This window comes from Phyllobates terribilis, unplaced genomic scaffold (genome assembly GCF_046119375.1).
Source record: "Phyllobates terribilis strain yellow unplaced genomic scaffold, ASM4611937v1 Scaffold_461__1_contigs__length_1441779, whole genome shotgun sequence".
In the NCBI taxonomy this organism is placed as follows: domain Eukaryota; kingdom Metazoa; phylum Chordata; class Amphibia; order Anura; family Dendrobatidae; genus Phyllobates; species Phyllobates terribilis.
This window is the reverse complement of record NW_027363221.1, coordinates 441498-448980: the sequence shown is the minus strand read 5'-3', so window position 1 is coordinate 448980 and position 7483 is coordinate 441498.

The following is a 7483-nucleotide window of genomic DNA, read 5'->3' as shown; positions in this document are numbered from 1 at the left end:
GCGCCGCTCATCTCTTGGCTGCATTGCTGCTGAGCTCCTTCCCGCAGATGAGCCGCTAACGGCCGCCATCTTTTTTCAGAAATTCCGCGGCGCTGATTGGCCGCTGCCGGACCAATGAGCGACGTGGGATTTCCTGGACAAACAGAGAGACAGACAGACAGACGGGATAAGACAATTATATAGTAGATAATTTAAAAAAAAAGGGCTTCTCTATATTGTTGTGTCCGGCCATGTACAAATAGGCAGCTGGTGGTTGGGGGCTGCCCGTTCCTGCCTGCTGTACCTGGCTGGACACAAATATAGTGCGAAGCCCCACGTCAATTTTTTTTTAATTATTTCATGAATTTCCTGAAATAATTTAAAAAAATTGACGTGGGGCTTCGCACTATATTTGTGTCCAGCCAGGTACAGCAGGCAGGAACGGGCTGCCCCAAACCACCAGCTGCCTATTTGTACCTGGCCGGACACAACAATATAGGGAAGCCCTTTTTTTCTTAATTATTTCATGAATTTCATGAAATAATAAAAAAAAAAATACGTGGGGCTTCGCCCTATTTTTGTGTCCAGCCAGGTACAACTAGGCAGCTGGGGGCTGGAATCCGCAGCGCTGGGAGGCCCAAGCTTTCTGGGCCCCACCCACTGCAAATTGCAGTCCGCAGCCACCCCGGAAAATGGCGCGTTCATAGAAGCGCCATCTTCTGGCGATGTACCCAACTCATCCAGGGCCCTGGTGCGGTGGCTCACTGGGTAATAAAGGGGTTAGGGCCAGCTTGGTATTATCAGCTGGCCCTAAGCCCGAAATTCATGGGGTCACGCCAATATTAGACATGACCACCATGAATTTCTAGTAAAGTATTAAAAAAAAACACAACACCCAGAATAAAGTCCTTTAATTGAAATAAACACACAATTCTTTATTGTTCTAAATGAAACCATACTTACCATCACGCCCATTCCATCTGAAGCCAACGATCTCCTGCAATAAAAGTAAAATAATAAAGCAACATCATCCTTACCTTTCCATGGTTCCCAGGACAGCTTCAGCTCTGCTACATCGAGATGACAGGCTGGACCGCAGCAGAACGCTGCCATCCAGCCTGTCATCCCCCAGACACTGAGAAGCGCAGGCATACTTGCACTCCTCAGCGTCTCGCTGTGACGGCATCCAGATGAGACGAGTTCATGTCCAATGAACTCGGCTCACCTCATGCACGTCACTGACAGCGTGGGAAAATTCTCCTGCACTCAGCGCTTCAGCGTGAGAATTCTCCCACGCTGTCAGTGACGTACATGAGGTGAGCTGAGTTCATTGGATATGAGCTCACCTCATGCACGTCACTGACAGCGTGGGAAAATTCTCACGCTGAAGCGCTGAGTGCAGGAGAATTTTCCCACGCTGTCAGTGACGTGCATGAGGTGAGCTGAGTTCATTGTCGGCTCATCTGGATGCCGTCACAGCCAGACACTGAGGAGCGCAAGAATGCCTGCGCTTCTCAGTGTCTGCGGGATGACAGGCTGGATGGCAGCTTTCTGCTGCGGTCCAGCCTGTCATCTCGATGTAGCAGAGCTGGAGCTGTCGTGGGAACCATGGAAAGGTAAGGATGATGTTGCTTTATTATTTTACTTTTATTGCAGGAGATCGTTGGCTTCAGCTGGAATGGGCGTGATGGTAAGTATGGTTTAATTTAGAACAATAAAGAATTGTGTGTTTATTTCAATTAAAGGACTTTATTCTGGGTGTTTGTGTTTTTTTTAACTTTGACTATGGGGTTAGTAATGGGGGTGTCTTATAGACGCCTCTCCATTACTAACCTGGGCTTGATGTCAGCTGGCATTATAAGCTGACATCAACCCCAGCCCTATTACCCCACTGCCACCGCTACAGGGCAGTGGGAAGAGTGAGGCTAAGTGCCAGAATTGGCGCATCCTATGGATGCGCCATTTCTGGGATGGCTGACGGCTGGTGTTTCTAGCCTGGGAGGGGGCCAATATTCATGGCACCCTTCCTGGGCTATTAATATCAGCCCCCAGCTGTCTGCCTAGCCTTTGCTAGCTATTAAAATAGGGGGGACCCCACGTCATTTTTTTTGGGGGGGTCCCCCATTTTAATAGCTAGGAAAGGCTAGGTATTCAGCTGGGGGCTGAAATTAGTAGCCTGGGAAGCTCCGTGGGTATTACCCCCTTCCCAGGCTTCAAACATCTGCCCCAGCCGTCTGCTTAACCTCCGCTAGAGACTAAAATTATGGGGAACCCCACGCCAATTTTTTTTTTAATAAATCCTTTATTTTAACACTAAATGACAAGTACAGTAACCAACACTGTCACTGTACTTCATATATATGTGACTGACATGTTTCTATCTATCTAATCTATGTGTAATGCTCTATTCTTTCTGTTATAAATTGTCGGGTACCGCTGCTGAATTGCCGGCCAGCTTTTTTAAAGAGACGGTGCACGAAAACACTAATATTTTTTTTAATAAATCCTTTACACTAAATGACAAGTACAGTAACCAACACTGACACTGTACTTCTTATATATGTGACTGACATGTTTCTATCTATCTAATCTATGTGTGATGCTCTATTCCTTCTTGTCTAAATTGTCGGGTACCGGTGTATGCCGCTGCTGAATTGCCGGCCGGCTTTTTTAAAGAGAGCGTCTTCTGAGCAGTTTGTCAGCTTTTGGACACCTTTGAAGGTGTTTTATATGTGTTTCTATGTGTTTTTGTTTGCCTGCCATTGGTTTTAATGGTGTTCGACGGTGTTCTAAGGTGTTCGACGAACAGTTCCTCGAACATCCCGGTGTTCGACGAACCGAACCGAACCCGAATACTACGGGGGTGGCTCAACACTACTCACAACTCTAAACAGCTATTTAACACTTTCACGGCTTTCAGTATCACCTCTATGCTGATAACACACAGATCTACCTCTCTGGACCCGATATCTCCTCCCTACTAACCAAAATCCAACAATGTCTGTCCGCCATCTCATCCTTCTTCTCTGCCAGATTTCTAAAACTCAACATGGATAAAACAGAGTGCATCATCTTTCCACCCTCTCATTCATATCCCCCATCTGACCTATCCATCAACATCAATGGCTGTTCACTGTCCCCAGTCCCACAAGCTCGCTGCCTTGGGGTAACCCTGGACTCTGATCTCTCGTTCAAACCACATATCCAAGCCCTTTCCACTTCCTGCCAACTCCAACTCAAAAATATTTCCCGGATCCGTGCATTCCTCAGCAAAGACTCTGCAAAAAACACTAGTGCATGCCCTCATCATCTCCCGCCTTGACTACTGCAACCTCCTGCTCTGTGGCCTCCCTTCCAACACTCTTGCGCCCCTCCAATCTATCCTAAACTCTGCTGCTCGACTAATCCACCTGTCCCCCCGCTATTCCCCGACCTCCCCCCTCTGTCAATCCCTTCACTGGCTCTCCATTGCCCAGAGAATCCTACTTCAAAACCCTAACCATGGCATACAAAGCCATCCACAACCTGTCTCCTCCATACATCTGTGACCTAGTCTCCTGGTACTTACCTGCACGCAACCTCCGATCCTCACAAGATCTCCTTCTCTACTCCCCTCTTAACTCCTCTTCCCACAATCGTATACAAGATTTCTCCCGTGCATCCCCCCTACTCTGGAACTCTCTACCCCAACACATCAGACTCTCGCCTACCATGGAAGCCTTCAAAAGAAACCTGAAGACCTACCTCTTCCGACAAGCCTACAACCTGCAGTAACCACCACTCCACCACATTACTGCATGGCCTCCTCTACCCCCACCTACTGTATCCTCACCCATCCCTTGTAGAATGTTAGCCCTCGCGGGCAGGGTCCTCGCTCCTCCTGTACCAGTCGCTGACTCGTTTTGTTAAGATTATGTAAATGTTTTTGCTATGTATATCCCTATCACATGTAAAGCGCCATGGAATAAATGGCACTATAATAATAAATAATAATAATAATATATTGATGGGCATAAACAATTTGATCTTTCAACTTTTCTCCCAAAAACCGCAGAATTTCTAAAGTAGACCAATGTGTATCCAGGTGCCGGTGGAGCAGATGCCAAGAAGCTGACAGGACCTTGTCATGTTGTTGAGTGGAAAAAGCTTCAAGAATATGGTTTGGGAGATCACTGAGGCCTGCTATATACAAATTCAGTCCATGTAACTCTTCTAACAGTTTGGAGGGAAGCTGAGCTTTCATGTGCTCATAGGGATGAGCTAGTGAACTTTCTGTCTGTTTTGAGGAATCCAAAAACCTGTATAAAAATACTTAATGTAGAATCTTTATGCACTGATTTCTGATTTCTTCAGCCTCATTGTGAATGTTATTAACTTGTCCAAAGTCAAAAGAAACAGGCTTTGCTTATCTTTCAGGTGCATTTATTTTTTGCCACAGCAATCCACACAGGAGATAGGTGGATTCCACAACGGCAGTCCCAGTCACCCACTGAAAGCCAAAAACCTCTACGTTGTCGGCCGGGAATGGATCAAGCTTCAATAAGAGCCTCTGTAAGCAGTCAGCCAGCACCTTTTAAAGAGGTCTAGTGCTAATCAGTCCAGAACCCTGAAGGACCAACTGCGGATGCATCTACAGTAGTGATGAGTGAGCGTGCTCACAACTGCTCGGTACTCGCCTGGACATCTCACTGTTTGAAATGCTCGGCGAGTACTTTCTGGATGCTCGGGCGGGAGCTTGAGTCCCCGCCCTGGATGTTTGACACTATTTAAACAGCAAGTAAACATATGGGGATTGCCTGCCAGTCACTGAAATGCAGCAGCCATGTTGGTTGTGGCATGACAGTGATAGCATCATCAGGTCTATATAAGAACCTCTGACCCTATGCTCGTCACAGTGTACCATTTAGACAGGCAGAGTAGGGAGAGCTGCAGCTGAGTGATGGAGAGAATTGGCGGTTTATTTAGTGAAGTATTCCACAGAAATATGTATCTAAACTGACAGACCTTCTAATAACTAATCCAGATGCATATCAATCCTGGTCACAGCAGGAGTAAGGCAGGCATAGTTTGTGGACAGCGTATAGAATAGAATATGGTCCATTGCACGTTCTGTCTGCTGCTATTACTGATATCCATAGCTCTAGATATCAGGGCTAACATTCTTTTTGCTCTTAATCATAATTATTTGCTTGAAAAGAAATATAATGCACCATTTTTACTGTTCCATTTGCTTGTTAGCAGCATTCAGCCAGATTTGTTTGATATTAGTAGCATTGCTGTATTGTGGAAGCAGAGAAACTTGTCCATCATCTCAGGTGATCCGATAATAATGCAGTAATAATCCTGACTTTTTTGGTAAATGTGACAAGTATTATACTCCATTTAAAGTCTGCCTGCTGTGTGTTGTTCAAACCTATTCACACTTGGTTGCTGACCAATACCATGCCAATAAGGCCACTACCTAAAACCGTGGTAATCAGACGTAATCCGATATTACTGCGGTAATAATCCTGACATTTTTGGGAGCATGCCAAATATTATACTCCATTTAAAATGGGCAAGGCGTGTGGCAAGGGCCTGGAAAGTGGACGTGATGGTGATGGTGCACGCAAAGGCCGAGGCCTTGGGCAAGCTGAAATTGTGCCTGCTGAGGGAGCACAACAAGCACCCACATCATGTCGCTCTATCTTCCTGTCCCACTTTGTAGGAGGCCGCGGACACCACTATTGAAGCCAGAGCAGTGTGAAAAGGTTGCTGGTTGAATAGCAGATAATGCTTCCAGTTTCTTTGCCACCACCACCACCCTGTCTTCCACACAGTCCAGTCTCAGTAGTCGTGAGTCTGGACCACATATTTCTCACCCTGATCCTCGTTCCTCCCACCATGCCGAGTGCCCAGTGACAAGTGATTCCAAACTTGGGCAGTCTGAAGTGCTGTTCACTTTTCCATTTACAGATTAGGGCCTCTCACCTGGCCCTCTTCAAGCCATGAAAGAGGAGATTGCATATAGTAGCCACAGTCACACATAGGCGACGATGGGAAAGTGCAGTTACTGTCACAAGAGGTGGGTGATGATGATGAGACACAATTGCCAGCAAGCCAAGAGGAGGCCCAGGGTGCATTCGTGCAAGACGACGTGGTGGAAGATGAAGTCACTAACCCAACCTGACAAGGTGACATGCGTGACATGTCATTGCACACTTGCAACCACCTCCATCAGCGTCCACGTCCTTGTTCCAGCGCAGCATTCAATTGTCCCTACCCCAGTCATTTGAACGCAAGTGCAAATAAACTGCCACATTTCTCAAATGCTTGCACTTGAAATGTTGCCTTTTAGGCTCATGGAGATGGAATCTTTCTGCAACCTCATGGTGGCAGCCGTCCCTTGGTACTCGGTTCCCAGCCACCACTATTTCTCCTGGTATGCCGTCCCCACCTTACACACGCACGTGTCAAAGAGCATTAGCCATACCCTCACCAACGCAGTTACTGGGACCACGGACATGTGGACAAGTCCCAGGGACGGTACACCTCACTGATGGCACACTGGGTTTATATTGTGGAAGCTGAGACACAGTCGGACCCTGGGACGGAACAAGTCCTCCCGACGCCAAGGATTGCGGGCCCTGGGTCAATCCGAGTTGCCTCCATATTCTATAGCTCCTGCACCTCCTCCTCCTCTTCAGCCTCCATCTACAAAATGACCACATCAGTCAGAAGCTGGAAGCACTGCAGCACTGCCTCAGCCAAGCGGAAACAGGCTGTGCAGAAGCTAATGTGCTTAGGTAACAAACTGCACAACGCTGCACAGTTATAGATAGCTGTAACAGAGCAGACACATCTGTGGCTGTCACCGCTGAACCCACAGCCAGGCATTGTCGTGTGTGACAATGGCCGGAAACTGATAGCAGCTCTGAGGCTTGGCAACCTTGCACAGGTACCTTGCCTGACCCATCTGCTCAACTTAGTGGTTCAGCTGTTTCTCAAAACCTACCTGGATCTGACTGAGCAGTTTGTGACAGTATGCCGCGTGTGTGCACATTTCAGAAAGTCACCTACAGCTTCTCTTAACCTTGCCGTGCTTCAGCACCTTCCAGCTCATCGACTGGTGTGCAATGTCACCACGCGATGGAACTCAACGTTTCAGATGTTGGTAAGGACTAGTGAGCAGCAGAGGGCAGTTGTTGAGTACCAGCTTCAACACGCCCGTCGGTATTCAGGTCAGCCTCCGCACATAAGAGCTGATGAGTGGGCATGGATGTCTGACATCTGTGCTGCACTACAAAACTTTGAGGACTCCACCAAGATGGTGTGCGGTGATGATGCGATAATTAGCGTCACCATCCATCTTCTCTGCCTACTGAAACGCTCGCTGCTCACAATTAAAGAGGAGGCATTAAAGGCAGAGCACGATGAGATAGAGCAAGGAACTATACAGGGTGATGCCACACAACCCAGCCTCATCTCAACGCGAATTGGGTGATAATGAGGAGGAGGAACAGGA